Source organism: Arvicanthis niloticus, chromosome 11 (assembly GCF_011762505.2).
Source record: "Arvicanthis niloticus isolate mArvNil1 chromosome 11, mArvNil1.pat.X, whole genome shotgun sequence".
Taxonomy (NCBI): Eukaryota; Metazoa; Chordata; class Mammalia; order Rodentia; family Muridae; genus Arvicanthis; species Arvicanthis niloticus.
This window is the reverse complement of record NC_047668.1, coordinates 47,000,289-47,020,338: the sequence shown is the minus strand read 5'-3', so window position 1 is coordinate 47,020,338 and position 20,050 is coordinate 47,000,289. Positions and strand designations below refer to the sequence as shown.

Below are 20,050 nucleotides of genomic sequence, written 5' to 3'. Positions count from 1 at the left end.
TCTGGATTTTCCTCACAGCAGAAATCCCAGATCCCAGGGCCTTTGTTTAGAGCAAGAGCCAGTGTTTGTCTGGGAGGCCAGGAGGAGCCTTGTCAGCCCTACAGATAAGCTGGCTGCCAGCTGTCATAGGTGGGTGAATCGTTTCTCTGTCTGTCCCTTTCCAGGAAGGATGCAAGGGTCCAATTTCCCTAGTGCTTCCTTTGAGGCAAGTCCATACTGCCTCACTTGTTTGGACTCTAACCTAGACTCATGCTATAGAAGAGATCTACACAAAGCACCTGACACAGCTTCCAAGAGTGTGGACTAACACCAGGGTCCAGCATGGCTTGTGGGATTCAATTGCTGTTTACTATATGAGACCCCTGTGGCTTTGGGTTCCTGACTACTGGAAGACTACAAGATATGCTAGAGTTTGCAGTCTACTGGTGTGGCTTGAATATTAATAGCAAATGCCTATCACCACAAAGCTTATTACTTGTGCTCGCACAACCAATTGACCTTTCTGACTTCTGCACTGGGTTCAAACCCCTAAAACCTTTATTTACACCAGATGGCCCAAGGTAACTTTGCGTCAATAAATTGAACTAATCCTGTTTGCTGATGTTCAAATGGTCACTTTAATGCCAGATAGCTCTCGTAACTCTGGAATGGGGCTAGTAGTACTGTTATGGGAAAAGAGCCAACAAGGCTCAAAGAATATAAATTTCCATGGAGCTGGCATTGGGATTAACGCCTACAACTATTCAACCTGCAATTCTAGGCTTTGGGCACAGCTATGTCCTCCTTGTACTGTGTGTAATAGCTTCTGGCTCGGCTACCCTTACGACCTCTTCCTCAAGAATGTGTCCTGAATGTATCCTGCCCTCTGTGAAGTTGCATTGGATGAACTGAGACACCCACACTTCTCTTTTGTACATACCCCTTGGGTAGTCACAGTAAATGGTGGAGGGTAAAATGCTGACTCTTCTATTAAGAACTGTTCATCCCATGGTACACATAAAAACTGAACACAGATGACTGTGATTTTTTTTTGGGGGGGGGAACCACTCACTTGATTGTCAAAGTTGCCTGAAGAGGCTTGCTGGTATGCCATCACTGGTAATATGAACTGGATTCAGCCAGAGCTTCATTTTAATATTTGGCTGACTAGGGACTGCCCAACCAAGGCCAAGTTCAGGGACAGATGGAAGTTTCCAGTGTGCAAATTAAATCATAGCCCTGGCTTGTACGTACTGGATGGAGAAGGTCAGACACAGATTTTATACTAGACTGCTTCTTTCTGTCTTGCTGTGTGTACCTTCCCTGTGGAGACAGGAGAGGATGTCAGCTGTTGACATCTTTGACTTCCTTAAGTTGTATTCCTTACTGTTTCCCAAAGGTTACACACCTGCAGTTGGTTTCCTAGGGAGACCAGAGGGAGGAAAAGATGTCTGACGCCTGGCACTTAATTGTCTCTTTACTCAGAGCTGTCAGAGGAGGAAGCTAAATATATGTCATGTGCCTTCCTTCTGGAATACTTCTGGTAAAGAACATTCTAGAAGCTGTTTCCAGGAAAAGGATTCACCCTGGCCTTTTGTTCAGAGAATGAGTTGTGGCCTCATCAAAAGGAAGAGTGGAGTTTTCTGAAGGCTCCAGCCTCTTTGATAGGGACATTAGCTATAATGGCATCAGAGGTGACAAAGACTACAGGCCACTATGAACCTGACAGTAGATATGTAGTTCTTATTCTTGTTCCGCTACCCTGGGCCACTAGCATCTCCTTCACCACCCTGAGCCTTGGACCACTAACGATGCCTGGATCTCTTTACAGAGCCCAGGGAACGGGGGGGGGGGGTGTCCAGATGCACACTTATCTACCCCACCATAAACAGAACAGTGTCAGCTTCGCTTAGTTGTTCACATCTGTGTGGTATGGATACATTGCTTTTACCAGAAAGATTGATTTGAGTCTCAGAGAAAGACCCAGAGAAATAGTCATGAGGTTCCCACCACAGGGCAGTACTGACGTGTATGACTTTTGGTAAATAGGGCAGACATCTCTGAATTAGGGAACGTGCACATAGTATGGCCCTCTGCAAACAGGGAAGAGCTATACTGTGTGCTCTCTCAGGTGTGACTGGGAACCTGTAGGGAGTCCGGGCTGCTCAGAACTTCCAGGCTTTCCTTGGGTCTCAGCCAATCCCTAGTCTTTAATATCCCTGCATATATGCTGGAAACTCAGTCCCTTCAAAGCATGGTCAAATGGCAGTTGCTCTCTTATTAATATTTCATTTTTTTACCTGTATTGATATGTGAATTGAATTCATGGCTGATTTCTTGGCTTCAAAAGAAAGGCAGATATTTTTCTCCTCCTGCCCTAAGATTCTTAAGAAGTGGGGTTCTTGGGAAAGATAAGAAAACAAAACTGCTCTTTAAGAGAAGGCTCTTTCTTCCTCTGGTCCAGGGCAAGCAGAGAAACTACCACTGCTCACACGCCAGGTTGGAGTGGATGGTGCTTGTAAAGGAGAAGGCTATGACTTGTGGAGTTGTATACTGACCTTAAAGGAACCTGGGCTCATCCCTACAGGGGGCTCCACTCTATCTAGTAGATGTTGGCACACAGTTATGTCTACTATGTATCCCGGCAGCCCATCTAGCAGCCTGTGTTTGCTAAGGTTGTAGATGTATCAGCAGACCCTGACTTCTGGAGGACTAGTTGATCATCAAAACAACTAGTGGTTCAATTTGTGGATGGGACAAAGAACCAACCAGCCCCCCTCAGGTAGCTTGCTAAACCATTATGTCTCCGGTCACACAACTGTCTTGAACTCCTGACACACAGCCGTATGAACTTAGAAAACTTAAGCAGTCTGGGGAGCAGAAGGAGGAGTAATTGTTACAGAGGAGGGTTTGGGTGGATCGGGAAGTGGGAGAATTGTCCAGAAGAGTTCTTGTGTAATTGAACATGAGAATGTCCAGTCCCATGGAACTGTGAGTTGCATTTGGGAGGACCATGTGCCCTGATATGTCCTGGGTTCTCTCATTTGTCTCAACCATATCACTAGCAATGCTGCTTCGTGTTCCCACAAACATCAAAGTTTCGTTGATAGAGCATAAGGACGCTGTAATTCCATGTGACCTATATACACAGACGTGGTTAATAGCACTGAGCATAGCTGTACAGTATGGCCCACACATGAGGTCCTGTGAAGGCTGCTCTAACAGCTCAGAAGTTGGTTATGGGTTATCACATGGGCAAGTCCCTTGAAAATTTGTTAGTGATGTGGCTTAAAAGTGAGATACCATGCTGAAATGTCACAGGAGCTGTGGCTCAGAGCCCTCATAGCCTGCTACCTTTGACCTTTATCAAAAATGATTTAGTTATCACAGCTATGAGTTAGGAGTATGCATATGGACTTCCAAGACTTTGAATAGTGATCCAGGCATAGCATCTAGCTTACCTCCTGACATTGGATCACTAATGGCATCTGCTGTTATTGTCATTATTACTATCAATTGTTCCAAGGTTGGTGGTGTTTGGGCTTTTCTCTCAGTACCTGTGAAATGCTGAGAAATACTCCTGTCCTACCTTGTCCCTTCTTTTGAGAGGTTGAAACCAGGCATCCAGGAATCCTTGGGAGAATATATGCCATTAGCCTGGGGACTGTGAGCAGAGTTGTGACCCCCTGCCAGTCCCAGCTGCTCCATCCTCTGGGATTTAAGAACTGACTTCCTAAGGCATCATCATCCTGTCCACCCACCCTCATGATCCATATATCTCAAGCCTCTGGGTCCAACCACTTCCTTCTCCCATGAGTGGGACTGTGTAAACACTAAGACCAGGATGTCATTTACTGGTGCTGGCTGACCCCAGTGGGCTGCCAGCCAAGAGGGACCAGGGACTAAATTCTCCAGCTGGCTCTGAGTACTCCTGGTATTCCCTGCCTGGAGAGCTTTTCCCTTCTGAATGAAGTGTCCTCTGTTCCTAAGGGATCTGCTTTTATTTAATTCTTTCCAGTGTTTTGCCCTTTAATATAGCTGCTTTGGGAAGGCATTTTAGGAAGTGATTAGAAGCAAGAATTCCAGCCAGCTTGCCCAAGTTCATAAATTGACCCTATGTCTCAAACACTGAATCTTTTAAACAACAGGCTAGGCCACGATGTCTCTCATTTTCCTTAATTATATAAAGGACAAAAGTAATGCCGAGCCGACAGGATTTCTGTGGGATTTTAGGGGTGACAAGATGTATAATCAAAAGTTTGAGACACAGCAAGTCTGTTATATAACACTGTCTAACTCTGTCCTTTTCTTCTTCACACTGTTATGTCCCCACTCCTGCTGTGGTGGGAAAGATGTCAAGTGTTGCACTTTGGACTGGAGTCCTCTTTCTGCTTCAGAGACTGAGGCATTCTGAAGGAGCCCACTCCCATGCTGGGCTGTAGATTTCCAATATGTATTTTCCCAGGCCTTTAGACTCATCATCTTTCTTCTCTTACCTCACTTCGCCCTTGCCCTGTCCTGCCACCACAGACTGTCAAGAGTAGAAGACATACAGCTGTCAGCAGCTGTCCCCCAGCTCCTTCTCTGCATGGGAAGGAGAGGATGATGTGAGAGGGTCACTGCATAGATGTCATCAGTAGATGCCTGTCAAGCCTTGGTTCTGTTCAGAGGGTCTTCACATTTCTGCATTTGGTCTTCCCCTGTTTATTAAATAGCCTTTGTCACTCTTTCAAGCTGAGCAAAGACTATGGGATTGGAAAACACATTTCACATCACTGTGTGTTTCTGAGGAGCAGCTGTCCTGCGCTCCAGTGATGCCATAGACTGCCATAGTGTCCCCAATCCCAGGGGCAGAAGCAAATGGGTATGGTAGGCTGCTAGGTCATGTTGCTTTGGAGACAGTGAGTTTGGTGTTGCTTTCCTGACTTCTTCCTGTGGATATTTGGTTCTCATGGCCCACCACTAGCTACCACTTCAAAGGGCTTGGATTCCTTACACAGATATGCTTCCTCTGTGTTATTCCATGTTTGTCTGAATATTTTTTTAAAAAAATGATTTACAGAATCCAGGGCAGATAACCAGAAGGCCATTTGATATTAGACCTTGAGACAGTTTTCACTGGGTCTTTGTGATCATATCTAGGGGAAAAAAAAAAGGAGATGGGGCCATAATGAGAGCACTCAGTCCCCCTTGTTACCCAAATGCTAGCCGATGGGTCCAAGCCAGGTTGATGGCAACAAAAGCCACAGAGACACCAGCTTCCCACCGCCTCCTCGAGGTCTGGACTGGACTTTATATTAGCTTTGCTGATGCACAGCCCATTAGGAGAGATTAGGACGTGTCGCCGTGTTTGTTAAGGGTTCTGCATTCTCTGCTCAGTCACAGTGCCCATGAAAGAATAAAGAGTAGTGCTAAAACTTCTCTCTCTCTCTCTCTCTCTCTCTCTCTCTCTCTCTCCCATCTCTCTCTGTCTCTCTCTCAAAGTGTGTGTGTATGTGTGTGAGAGAGAGACAGTGCGAGAGGCAGAGAGACAAAGAGAGACAGAAAGACAGAGACAGAGACAGAGAGTCAGACAGAGAGGCAGAGGCAGACAGATTCCGAGACAGACCTGCTGATTTGAATTAGGGTTGCTTATGAAGAGTGGGGGGAGAGGGGTGTCATTTATTGCATTATGAACAACTTCACCAGTGACTGGACTACAGAAGAAACTGGCAGTTGCTCAGCAGTAACCATTAGCTACCAACAGTCCCTCGGGGAGCAGTGGGGCCTCTTGACCCTCTTCTGTATAGTAGAGCTATTTTTGTGAGGTGGTTGAGCCATCACCAGGTGATGTCATGTTTAATGATGTGTATTTGGAGATGGGGAAGCTCTGGAGGCATCTCTGACTATCAGAGTCAACAAAATGGGTAGGAGACATCCTGGCAGGGTCTTAGCTATGCCATAGAGACTCAGTGTTCCGACCTTCTGGATTATCTGGATGAAGGCAGCCCATCCTCTTTGGGTGAATGAGATTCACTTATACCTTCTGAACCACTAATGATTTGAAAGTGGCTGAGAGAGAAAGCAGATGGTGATGACGTGGGAAAGGTCTCCTAAAGTCTGGTGACTCAACAGCTTTTCTTTTGTTTCTAGAACCTTCCTGGCTCACCTGCTCCCTCAGGCTTTGCCAAGAAGAGATGACCTTGTTCTCTAACCCTTTTGAAATTCACTTTCTTCAGCATTTACACCCAGCTTTGTGTTGGAAAGGCCAGGCTCCGGTGCTGGAAATAAAATTTATGGGCACCCACCCACAGGACCCTCTTCCTCATTTAGACCACACCCTATTTTCCAAAAACACAGGTCCCAGCTCCACAAGTCTGCTCAGAAAACACTCTCTCACAGAGGGCGTTTCAAAGTGCCTGTTTTCTCTATCATTTCCTCCCCCCACTTCACTTCCTGTTTTTTTTTCTTCCTCTTTCTCCGCCCCCACCCCAACTCTCCTGGCATGTCCCCACTGTCTGAGAACAGGAACAGAGTCCAGAGTGTTGATAATCATGATTTCCTGTGGTGCCCTCTGGCTGCAGCTGCTCAGAGCTGAGGCTAGGAGTCCAGCCTCCCAGGGCAGGCAGGGAGCTGGGCAGTAACCCTTGGCCTTCAAAAACCCCTCCACCCTGCCCCAGACAGAACATAGTAATAATAATCCTCCCTGTCTTCAGAACACAGGGGGCTTGCAAAGCACTTTGTTCTGCATTTGTGGAAGACAATGAATGCATAGACAACTTTTGATTTTTCGCCCCAATAACTGTAATCCAGTTGATATCAACAGCAAGATCTGAGAGTTAGATGTAGCCCTGCTTCTCTTTCTTCTTTATATTTTAACTTTTGACTGTACTCATCCTCTTACCTTCTCTTAGCCCCTCCCTCTACTGGTTAAACTTCTTTTTCTCTTCCTAATTAGTCTTCTTTTCTTGCTTGTATGTATGTTGCGTGTCTATGTGTGTGTATGTGTATATACCTGCCTATGTGTGTATTATGTGTCTGTATTATGTGTGTATGTGTACATGTGTGCATGTGTGTATATGTACATGTGTGTGCATGTGTGTATGTGTACATGCGTTCATGTGTGTGCATGTGTATATATTATGTATCTGTATTATGTGTGTAGATTGTATGTGTACGTGCGTGCATGTGTGTATATGTGTGTATGTGTATATGTGTTCATGTGTGTATATGTGTGTGTATATATGTGTGTATGTATATGTGCACATGTTTGTATATATGTATGTGTGTACATGTGTGTATGTATGTATGTGTGTATATGTATATATGTATGTATGTAGGCATGTGTGTGTATGTATGTGTATGTGTGCACAAGGAAGCCTTGTGCAGGTTGTTCTCCAGTGCACTTTGTTCATGCCTCAGCCAGTGTAGCTATAGAAAGTTCACAATTTTGGTTGTTAGGACACATGGAGTTAATGATACCTAGTAAGGACAGTTTTAAGCCAAATTGGGGAACCTTCTGTATAGTATTCAAATGGTATGCCAAGCAGGTAGGATTTTGTTGGTAAATATTAGATGCTAGATACTTGCATTGTTTCTTTCAGTTCAATTTCTGTGTAGAAGATTGGCTGATCAAATACACAGGCGGGTCAGAAAATCCTTTTAAGAATTGGTACTCAGGGAAAACGTCCATATCTTTTCCCATTTTTCTGCAGGAGAGAGAGAGAGAGAGAGAGAGAGAGAGAGAGAGAGAGAGAGAGAGAGAGAGAGAGAGAGAATTGTTGCCACTAGAAAAGCAGAGGCTACCTACTGCTGTGTCCATTTCACAGGCTTTCATAACAATATTTTTATAAAGAGAAACATGGACACCATCCCAGCCACATACCCGGGATGGACTGTTTTACCAATTTAGTTTCTTCATGGCAAAAGCATACAAAAAAACAGCAGTCTGTGGAAAGGATCACCTCCCTGTGTGAAAACTGTTTTTAAAAGGGAGTTGAGACATGTCTCAATGTGAGGACCTGTGTTCAGATCCTCAGTGTTCATATTCTGAGTACAAACATGGTGACCTCCTTAATCCCAGTACTCAGGAGGCAGACACAGGGGATCCCCAGGGCAAGCTGACTAGATAGACTTGCCACCTAGGTGAGCTGTGGGGTCAGGGACAAACCCTGCTTCTGTATCTAAGGGGCAGACTGACTGAAGAAAACACCTAGTGTCAACCTCTGGCCTCCACATACATGTATATACACACACCTGTGCACATATGTATGTGAACATATGTATGTGAACATGCGTATACACAGGCAGTAAAAGCCTTCCCATTCAGAACCAGTGGCCACTCTTTAGTCAGCCTGACCATGGGGCTGCATTTTAAAGTTCCAGTGGCCAGAGAGTCAAAATCCCGCATCTGAGTCTGACTCCCAAGTTGATGATTCTGAAAGATGCCGGTTTTTCTTCTTTGAGCTTTAGTTTCCCCAACTACAGAATGAATGAATTGGACACGTTTAATCTCGTAGGTGTCTTTTAACATGGCCCATTCCTGATTCTGTGCTTTCCTTTACTTAGTTTAAAAACTGCATTGTGATGGGAGAATGCCTGGAAATTGCCTGTCATAGTAACACAACTTTGATTCACTTTCTACAGAGTACCACTCCCATAAGGACAGAGACCCCCTCCAGGGACCACAGATTTGATTTGGAGAGCTCCTGCCTGTGGCCTCTAGCTGCTCTGCTGTTTTGTCCCTTCAGCCTGGATTGGTGACACACAACTACTTGAGATATTTCCAGGTAATAAAGTGCTATGTTTGAGGATGTCTGAGAGTGGTAACTAGCATTTCAGTGGGAATTGTGTAATGTGCACGTTTGTGCGACTCTCGGAAGCACGAAGTTCGGTTTGTCATCTTTGATTAGAAGCTGTGTCTCCTAACACTGTGTCTCAAGAAAAAAACAAATGAAAAGGTACATAAATAAGAATTGACATGTATGTATTCCGAGGAAGCTGTGATTAGGAAGTGGTCTGAGACCTCTGGGCTTTTTTTAAACTGTATCCTCAATGGTGTCTGTGGCGCTCTGGGTGTCTGGACTATTTAAGTGTGAAGCAGGAGATTAGCATGATTCACAGGGAAGGAATATATTAGAGTTGGAGTTTTAGTTACTTCCCTTTGTAGTATCCATTTAAGATGGAGCCCAGCTGAAGCCCTGTCTACCTTTATTGGCTAAGGACCAGATCAGCACAAGTTCTTTGATAGGCAGCCTCCTGAGGTGAGATTTGGTGTCCTACGAGAGGCCTGGTTTGCATCCTCTTTGCAACAATTTTAGGGGGAAATGTAGTTCATGGAGGTGTCATCCAAGGGCACTCGTAATACACAGGCTGTGGTGTGTGTGTGTGTGCCTTTCTCATTGCGCCTTTCCTGGCTACATATGTGTTTCTCTTGTAGCCCTGTCCCTTACCTGTCCCCACCAATACTGGACAGTCTTCATCTTCCATGAGCAGTAGTACAATACATAGTCTGGTTGAATTTCTTCACTGAATTTGCATATGATGTGGGCTGACAAGCCTCCCCATTTGACTAAAGATTTCTGGGTTTCTGCTTCCTGGACTCTTAACTTATTAGCGCATCTTTCTTAGGTGAACCTGGGGCACAGCCTAAGATTAGGGAGCATGAGGGAGACTATTACACTGAAAGGCGTTACCTGTCTGTACCCTCTGCTGAAGCTCTTTTTCACAGAAATGATACTCGGGTTCCTTGAAAGCTACAATTAAGAGTTTATGAGCATAAGACAGGACAGAGCTTAGTCACGTGACCACTAAGGTGGTCCCATGGACAGGTCCCAGAGTCCTCACTCAGCTCCACACTTGTTTCTTGTTGGTTCTTGGATGAATAGCCTAGCCTTGGGCTCCCTGCCTGCCTTTCCTCCTCTTGTCTGTTTTCTCTACAGTGCTCCCTGAGCCGTGGTGCCATCCCAAAGAACAAGAAGAGCGCTGTGAGCTGTGAATGAGAATAAACCTAGTGTGGACTCAGCTCTGTGCATTGACTCAGTGGCTCTGCTCACAGTACTGCTAAGTTGCTGAGCCTGTGTCTCTGACCTGTAGTAAGGAGACAGTGACTGTGTCCAAAGCTTCCAGTGAGGGCTGAAGGACATAATCCATTGACACAGTTTCTTTCTCCCAGTGAACCAGAGCAAAGGTTAGATCCTTTCTCCACCCAACTTGTGCACAGCTACTTAATCACAGCGCTAGCCCCATAATGGGTTCTGTGAACTGGGTGCCTATAATCTGTGGGCAGACGCTGTCCCCAACATCAGTCAGTCCCCAGCAGTTAAAGAAGGAGAGGCTGTCATCAGGCTTTGTATTTCAAGGTTTCTCGTTGGCTTGGGCCAGGGCACTCTTACCAGCCTAGCCATTTGGAAAGCTTTCTGTCTGAGCTGCCATATGCAACTTCAAGACCCACCCCTCTCCCAACCCTTTGACCATATCCTTGGTTCCCTGACCTACCAATTATAAACTCCCTCCATTCCAGAAATCTCTTCCCTTCAGATCAGCCCATGCCTATGGTCCAGAGGTAGGGCCATGTGATTTGGGGCCCGTGTTTTGATTTTGGGACTCGGCCAGAAAGTTCAGTTCCAACTATATTCTCATCCAGGAGTTCTTCCTTGACTGTTAGCTCTTAGGGGCATTTGCCACACACACGCCCCAGCCATCCCTTCATTCAGCAAATATTTGTAGAGCATGTGTTATGTGGCATGTGGCATGTGGCATGTGTCTCTTAGTGCTGAGGATAAAAGTGCAGAACCAAACAAAGTTCCTATTTGCAGGGAACTGGCGTCTGAGTAAGGCCGGGGATCAGGAGTGATTAGCATGTATACAAGTATTACAGAGGGTGCATTCAGCACAATGGGAAAAGTAGAGCAAACAAAAAATAGCTACATAAAGCTGAGCCAGAGGGGTCAGGCTGTCCTCGAACAGGTATTGCTACAAGGGTTGGGCAGGAGACTCCTTACTGATAAAGAGTTATCTCAGCAGGATTGCAAGATGAGGGATAATGAGGTGAGAAGGGATTGCTGAGACAAAGGCTCCAGGGGATTGTGCTTGGCCTTTCTGGAGCTAAAAGTAGCTGGTGGGGGTTGGAGCAGAGGAATGAAGGCAGAGCGGAAGGGGGTGAAGTCAGGGAAGTGTGGGCAGGTAACAATGATCCTGGAAGGCCACTGTGAGGACTGCAGTGTTGATGTCCTGGCTAACGTTGCCTTCACCATTCCTCTCTCTTCCCTAAGATGTGTCAAAGCCTCATCCCTAAATAGACACAAAGATAAGTGCTCTTACCTAATGGAGTATTAGTCATCCATTCAACAAGTCTTTTTCTGGGCTCCAACTCCTAAGACTGGAGATGAATGAGTCTTGGCCCTGGCCGTAGGAGTCTTCCTGGTGCTCCTTCGCAATTCTGTGAAGTTCTTCAATAGGTCAGATCGAGGTGACTAGTTACCCTAATTTGATCAGAGTAGAACCAATTTGCTAAAATTGGATTTTTTTTCCTCCCAGAACCACGGAAAGATCTTTTCTACCCTGTGCTTCTGGAGCTTATTTACATAACAGGCTTTTGCCAGGACTTGCCTTCAGGCTGAAGGGAGATCAGTTCATTCCGTAAATGTTTGGATGTTCTGCACCTACACTCACAGAACTGCTGATTAGAGTCTGTGCCCACGCCTTGCTTGTTTGTGGGCTTACCAGGCCCTGTAGTGTGCACCAGCAGTAAGGCCAAGAAAGTGTTGGGGAACCCAAGAAAAGGCCACTCTCTGCCTCAGACCCAGTGTATCTGAGGGCCAGAGTAGAGAAGCTACCTAGGGGTGTTTTTCCTGTCAGACCAGTCAGAAAATCTACAGGTAAAAAGCAGGGAGGCCACATCTTAATGGCAAAATGTGATGAATCTCTAGGACCTGGGGCAACAGGAGTAATGGCCTTGGCTCTGGTGTGGACTCTGCTTTCCTGGTGGCTGCAGCTGGAATTTGAGAACCCTCTACAGAGGCACAACAGTCAGAAAAGGACCTTGTAGGCCAGGCCAGGTGGTTTAAACTTATCTGAGGACTGTGTGTGTCCTCTTGAGAGAATTTGAGAGATATTAGGCAAAAACGGATTGCCAGGGCTGGGGCAGTATGACCCGGTTTCCAAGGTGCTGGTCACACAAGGGCACGGACCTGAGCTTGATATCCAGAACCCATGTGAAACAGATCCAGGTGTGGTGACCCACTCCTTAAGTCCCAACACTGCTGGATCACAGACAGATGGTCCACAGGGCTTGCAGGCCCAGAAGCCTAGCCTGGTGTGTTCCAAGACAGGGGTAAATCCTGTCTCTGAAAAGTAAAAACAGAAAATTAGGTGGTCAGTTCTTGACTAGTAGAAACCTGTCTCTCTCTCCCTCTCTCTCTCTCTCTCTCTCTCTCTCTCTCTCTCTCTCTCTCTCTCTGCCTCTCTCTCCCTTTCTCTTTCTCTTTCTCTCTCTCTCTCCCTTTCTCTCTCTTTCCACATACAGACACAAATATGTGCATCCAAATACACATGAACATGCACATGCTACACACACACATGCACATGTACCTGCACACATACAAACACAAATATATGTGTACCCAAATATATGAACCTACACACACACAGTATACCCACAGAAATATATGTGTAACCAAATACACATAAACACACACAATCACACAAACTACATGACCTGGTAGGATCGGGGGTTTTAGAAAAAAAAAAAAAAGGACTTGATTTCTTTTGCCCCCCCCCCCTCCTTATTCCTTTGAATACTAACTTTATTCCTCTTCTTCTTCCTGGAAGACACAGTCTTCTCAGGTTTAAGGAGATTTTCACATTCTACAGAGGCTTCGCAGTGGACTATGGATACAAGGGCCCTTTCTTTCCACCACGCAGTGAGTAGGGAAGGCAGCAGTATGGCTCTGTCTTGGCACACCAGTTGCTTTGAGAGACGGGTAGAGCTGAAGCCCTTTTTCTAATAGGTGGGCTGCCTGGCTAACATTCATACTACTGTTGCAGAGGCAGGGATGGTAGAATTCGGGTCCTTTACAATTTTTCTTCAGTTGGAAAATAAATGCATGGTGATTTCCAGCTCTTAACCCTCTATCCACTGACACCAAAATAAAAGTTTCTCTTTTATAAGCTTTGCATTTGTAAAACACACACTGTGTGCTTTTTTCTCTTCAGCCACTCACCGGGCTTGGTGTGTGAATACCAAAAACTGGACATATTCAAGGAGTTTGCAATTATTTGACAGAGACAAAGGAGCCAATAGTCAGAGGAGCGCTCATAGATAGGAATCCTGATAGGGACAGAGTGGTGTGGGCAGGATGAGAAGCACCTGTCTGTTTCCATAGATACCAGAGAAGGTCTTAGTAGGGTCCATATGAGCTGGGCATTGAAGAATGAGTAGGAGTTTGGAGTTGGGCGAGAAGCATGCCTGGTACAGAAATGCTGTCTATAAATAGGGACCAACGCGCAAGTCTCCGCGATAGGAGTGGAGAGAACCTGTCATGCGAAGATCATGCCTCAACTCGATTTTTAAAAATCCATTAGGAGCTGCCTCCTCATCCTCCCACCTGTTCCCAGCGGTGACTAATAAGCAGCAAATTGACTAATTTGCCTTGATCTCCTCTCTGACCCCATGGAAGAATCTGTGAGCATAATGAGATAAGAGGCACCAAGAAAAGAAGCAAGAAGTGGATTAGGAGGAGGAGGAGGAGGAGGAGGAGGAGGAGGAAGAGGGGGAGGATGAAGAGGGGGAGGGCAGCAGGAGGGGGAGAAGGAGGAAGTGGGGGAGGAGGAGGAAGTGGGGAGGAGGGGGAGGAGGAGGAGGAAGCATCAGAAGTAGAAACAGCAGCAGTGGTGTCCATCTCTGTTTTCCAGGTTATACTGTAGGACCCTAGTGGTAAAATGCAGCCTTCCAGAGAGGGATCTGCCGCTCTGTGAGTGTGCAAACCAACCCTTCTCTTTTTCTCTAGAAGAGAGAGGCAGAGAGAGACAGGGACAGACGAGACAGAAAGAGACATGTATGTCGATATACATGCATGTATATGCGAGATAGCTTTGTGCATGTACATTCTATATACATGTTGTATATGAGTATATATATGTGTGTTTACATACATTGTATTAAATTCATTTGAGAACCCAGCACAGAGCCAGGTTCATTCAACTTTCCATTGCCTTAGCTGACAGGAAGACAAATAGGTGGGTGAGAATTAACCTTACCGCCTACATACTTTTAGACGCGCCACGGTCAGTACCCTGCATGCTATTTTTACACTAAGAGAGAGCAGTGGGGTTGGGTCCCAAAGAAACTGAAGCTCTGGTGACATAGCTCACCCAAGGTTCTACAGCTCTTAGGAAGTCAACGTTCAAACCCTGGAAACATGCCCTTTTCCACAGTATGTCATCCTTTCTATAAACAGAGTTTCTAGTCAGATGAAGTCTTTTTGTGTCCTTGGGCATGTCACAGCAAATACTCTCAGATGTGGAACTGCAGAGAGTGATGGCAGACCAGACTCAGATCTGAATATACGCTGAATGCATCATCTTGCCATGCAGGTTCTGCCCAGAGCTTCCAGGGACAGGGAACTCACTGCCGTACAAGGAGGCTGGATCTAGTTCCAGATGCCATGCAGCCTTCTATGCTTGCCGACTCACGCTGAACCCAGCCAGGCCTAGGTTCTCATGGCCACAAACAGCTCAACTGTGAGGCTCTGAAGGCTGAGTGTGTTGCTACTCTGATGGAGTTTCTTGAAAACTTGTTTCCTTCCCGGCAATAAGGGCATACCTGCCTCTTGCTTCTTGGCATCCGAGTTTGTCCTGGTGGGCTGAGGTTGCAGATAGATACAGGGCTTTGTGAATTCTCTCCTCTCAAGAGAATTCAAGCCAAACTTTCTTTCACTTACTTCTTCATGGGGAGTGAGGTCTTCCTTTGACAAAAGGATTTGAGAAGATACTTGGAAGAAGGACTGATAGGGAGAAAGGAGGGGCCAGCATTCTCTTCAGGTGTTTCTATGGAGACCTAGGGAGATCCCCCCCCCCCCCAACTCACAATTATCCCTCATTACTTAGACAGGTTCCCTCACAGGCTTCTGATCAGCCCTGCTATATGCTTTTTTTAATCCCCCAAATTTACCCCAGATAGCATACCTTAATTATCTCTTTCTGGATGACCCAGTTTCAGCTGCAAAGGGTTGTTTTTTTTTCCCCCTTCAATGGTTCTGCCTCCTTGTGGCACTTCTCAGTATTACAGGTCACAGGAAGAAGAGAAATGAGAGAGGGTAGAGAGGGGGTACTGTCACAGGGAGCCTGAAGTTCAGCCTCTGTCTGTTGGGCCCCTGAACACACTTAAGCTCTGTGTTTGTTTCTCCTCCTCTAGATTAGGAACAAGTAGAAGCATATCAGGTGTTTTGGGGAAGCCCTGAGGCTGAGACAGCCTGTCTTTTGAGCCACCTAAGATGCTGACCCTCTAGTCCTGGGATGGAGATATTAGCTAACTTGTAATGTTGGAAAACATTCCAGGGTTGGGAGTGGGTGCAAGCTGGCAGATTCCACCTAGAATGGCTCCAGCTGTATTTCAACTAAGGACTCTTGCTTGACCATCATTGCCTCTCACCGGAACCCCATGTGAGCATTCCAGCTCAAGGAAGCAAAGGCATGGCAGTCTACCATCTGTCTGTATTTGCAGACACATGGGATACAGACAGCCTGGAAACTTGATGACGTTAGCAGAGTCATTTACACCTACTTCCCAGGATTCCCATATTACAAATAGTGTACACCTTAGAGGATGGATGGGACTAGTTCAAATAGCAGCCACTACATAATTTGTATATAATGTGGCATTTCGAGGGGCACTTATAGGTATGCTCTCTAAGGTCCTGAATCCTGAGCATCTACAGAAATAAAATGAGAAAACAGCCATACGTGCATGAACATGAGGGCTCGGGTCCCTGAATGGGTTAATACATTCAAATGCTCAGAGCTGTGTCTGGATTACAGTAAGGACTCAGCTAGTGATGAGTTTTGGGGTTTTGACCTAAAGCTTCTGCGATTTCCTCCTAGAAGTAGGCTTCTGGGTTGCAGAGCCATTCAGCTTTTGAATGTCTGCCCATTCAGCAGCTCCCGTGTATAGAATATTGAAGTCCGAGGGGATGGACGCACAGAAACGAGCACCAACAGCGATGATGCACAAGCCCTGTTAGGTTTCAGCAGCCTCCGGCAACAACTGAGGGAGGGTGTTAGTCCACCAGAGGCAGGAGCGTTCATGAACGAGGAAGTTCTCAGAGGAGGGGCGGAGTTTGAGAGTCAGGACAAAATCAGTAGGCTGAGGGAATGGTGGACAGAGGGGGTGGTCTGAGGGTGACGCAGGCCTAGGGTGCTACTGTGAGTGGGAAAGATCAGCCAGGAGGGGAAACTATTCTGTGGAGATTTTTTTTTTTTTTTTTTTTTTTTTTTTTGCAGCCAGTGGGACAGTCACTTCTATTTGAAGCCCTGGCTATAATCCCTCTTCACTGGAGGAGGAGGAGGATGTAGCATGTGAAAGTGGGGGTTCCCTGCAGGGTTTAGTTAGCAGCAGCACTAGGCTCCTGAACTGGCCCAGCAGACTCCCTGTGTGCAGCCTGAGCCCTGAGCCTGGCTGGCCTGGACCCTTGAAGGGCTCAACAAAGACTTGCCTGTTCTCTTCATGACATCAGATCTTACCCTCAGGATTTCTCTGTCCTACTGGGGCAAGATCTCACACAGTGATAATAGAAGGAAGGGGAAGAGATGAATCAAGTGAAGACTGTCACAGACATCACCATGCCAACGTGCTGGGCCTGGAGGGGACGGAAGATGCTGCCTTCTGGGGGCAGTTTTACCAGCTCATACCCGGGCCAGGTTCCAGGGGCTGGGCCATTGGTCTCTGTTCAGATTGTCCCCAGCTGCCTGGTCAGTGGGTATAAAATGCTGGGACTAGATGAAATAATTGCTTCATACAATGGACTGGTTCTTTTCTCCTTTCTTAAGTTTTTAAAAGTATTGCATTGAACGAATTGACTTTTGCTTTTGCTTCCCCCCCCCCCCCCCCAGAGGTCACAGGGTCAAACTTGGTAGCCCTGACTGGCCTCAAACTTGATCTTTTTTTGTGTGTGTGTGTCTGCCTCCTAAGTGATGGGATGACATGCATGTGTCACCAAGCCAGCCTGGGTTTCCTTTGATAGCAAAGATTTATGTAGAGAGTATACTCTCATAAAAGTATACTGTGTGGAGGGTATGGGAGATCACCGGGTACCACTTCTATCTGATGCACGAGAGAAAGCTGGGAGAGAGGGAGAGAGGGAGAGAGAGACAGAGAGACAGAGAGAGACAGAGAGACAGAGAGAGAGAGAGACAGAGAGAGAGAGACAGAGACTGAGACACACACAGAGAGAGAGAGAGAGAGAGAGAGAGAGAGAGAGAGAGAGAGAGAGAGAGGGTAATATGGTAATGGGGAGAATCCTGACTATAGCCATGAATTCCCAGGCTCAAGGAATGAAATGTTGTGTAGAAAGACAGCCTGTAGGCTCATTCACAGATCTTATCCCTGTATACATTTTAATCAGTGCAAACCAAGATTGATCAGTGAGCCTACTTCTAAGACTAAATGCAAATCAAGGCAGCATGAGAGTGGTCCAGGGGAGACAAAGATAAAAAGGGAATTGATGGTGGAATTTCAAGTCCTGGGTGGGGTGCAGTGGTCTCCAACCTTGAAGCACCTGGGGAGCATTAATACAGAGGCAGGGCTTGCAGTTCTGCAGATGTGTTGAATCTGTGAGGGGGTGTCAAGGTTGCACTTAGGCTTAGAGCAGCAAGAATCCAGAATATTCTGAGGAAAAAAATGTTTTGTATTTCATGACTAGAAATAAAGTACAGTAGAGTCCTTTTCTAGAATTCTTTATGGGCAAGAAATACCGGTTGTAAGCATAAAGATCTGAGCTTGAAACCCAGAACCAACCCACATGGAAATTCTGGATGTGGTAGTGTAAGCTTGTAATCCGAGGGAGGCAGAGAAAGGAAGGTCCTTCATGCTCATCAGCCAACCATTCTAGCCTATTGATAGACTAGAATGGTACTCCTGGAGATGACACCTAATGGTGTCCTCGAGCCTACACACACACACACACACACACACACACACAAACATACATACACACACATTTTTGCACACATGAACACATACAGACACACACATGCACAATAATTTTTAAAACCTACTGTTCAGAGGAATTAGAAAGAGCCAGAGAAGAGACCTGCATCCCTCCAGCTTTCACGTAAATGTGGCTAGGAGGAGACATGTGGCTGTGTGGTGGTGGGTGGCAGACATCGCATTGGGCAAATTGACTTTTTTCTTTTGTTCTTTTTCCGAGGGCACAGGGTCAAACGTGGTAACCCTGGCTGGTCTCCTACGTCCTGGGATGACAGGCATGTGTCCTCCATGGTTCCTTCCTTCAGCTGGATTCCACCTTCCACTGAGAACCAAGTAGTCTGAGGTTGAAATAGACCGTGTTAGATTGGATGAAGGTGACCCCCATAGGCTCTCACAGATGACTGCTTTGTCCTGGTTGGTGGAACTATTTGAGAAGCATTAGGAGGTGTGGCCTTGTTACAAGAGGTCACTGGGGTAGCCTTCGAGGTTACAACTGTCTACAGCATTCCCAATTAAACCCTTTCTTTTATAAACTGCCCGAGTCATGGTGTTTTAGCACAACAACAGAAAAGTAACTAAGACACAAACCCCTGAAAGTCACTTTGTCAGGTAAAGTGGCTCATACCTACAGTCAATTTTGGCAAAGTAGTGCAGAGACAAAGGGGCCAGATTAGGCTATAAGTGAGACCCTATATGAAAATGGCAAAAAGTGAGAAACTACCTCCGGAAACAGGCAAGGTGTCCCGTGCATGACGGATCCCCACCTCAGATGCTGGAGGGGCTACACTGTAGAGAAGACCTTCTTATGAGAACCCGATTGTCCTTGTTGTGTGATGACAGTGATTATAGGTCCCCATCTTACAGGACAGAAGCTCAAGTAGCCATGGGTGTGATGACACCCCCTCCACGACAGCTTACCTTTGCATATTTCTTACCACTCCTCCAGTTCTTCCTCTGTTTAGAGCTGAAGTGCCTATCTGTCTCCCAGAGAGGAATCAGAGTCACTGGCTGAGTGTAGCTTGTAGGTCTGCTGAAGCCAGAGCTTTTGCCCCAGACCTCTGGTTACAAGGATACCCCACTGAGCCAGACTCTGAGAAAGAATGCACCCAGGACCAGCTTCATACCAGGAGCTTGAATTGCTATCTTCCTGTGGAATTAAAGAATAGCCCGTGACAGCATTCCAGCTGATTGTGCAGCCTGCAGGCCCTGCAGAGAGTGGAAGGCAAAATATTCAGACTGCCTGAGTACTCAGTGTGGCCTGCAGACACCACCCTAGGAAGGCTAGCAGCTGGGGAGAAGATGGAGTATGGCCAGCAAGTTCTCAATGGCTGCTGGGTTGGGCCTGAAGAGAAATCCGGAGATAAACTTTAAGGGTTTGTTTGTTGGGTTCCGTCATGATCTTGGTTCATTCATCTAAACAGGGGAGTTCCTTCGGGGCTTTGTGGCTTCTCTTGTGTATCTCAAAGCTTCCTGCAGGGGCATCTATTGTGGACACTGCTGGGCTTCTGTCCACCCACAAGTGACAGTCTATCCCAAACCTCTTCTGACAGCATTGCAAGCAGATTTTTCCGGTATCAGTATTGTATGTATGTGTATGCATATGTGTGTTGTATGCATGTGTTACATGCATGAATGTTTACATGTATGTGTGTGTAGGGGGGTGCACAGGGGACACTCAGGCACCTATGTCCCATTACTTGATCCCGAGAAAGGGTTGCTCACTGAACCTGGAGCTATTTTGCAGGTAGGCTCCGTGGCTAGCACACCTGTGGTCTGCTCCACTCAGCCAACTGGGGTTACGGGCTTTTATGACCACACTGGCTTTTTTTCTGTAGTTCTAGGGATCCAAACTCAGGTCCTCATACTTGTATAGCAAGAGCTCTTACC

General features: G+C 46.4%; 1 protein-coding gene across 1 annotated transcript in view; it reads left to right on the top strand.

Moving 5' to 3' along the window:
* Positions 1 to 20,050, top strand: part of Cyria (CYFIP related Rac1 interactor A) — a 109,982-nt gene that overhangs the window by 34,436 nt on the left and 55,496 nt on the right. The window contains exon 2 of the mRNA XM_034514139.2: positions 8,605 to 8,747. The gene's annotated coding sequence lies outside the window, so the exon portion shown is untranslated. The remainder of the gene's footprint in view (positions 1 to 8,604; positions 8,748 to 20,050) is intronic.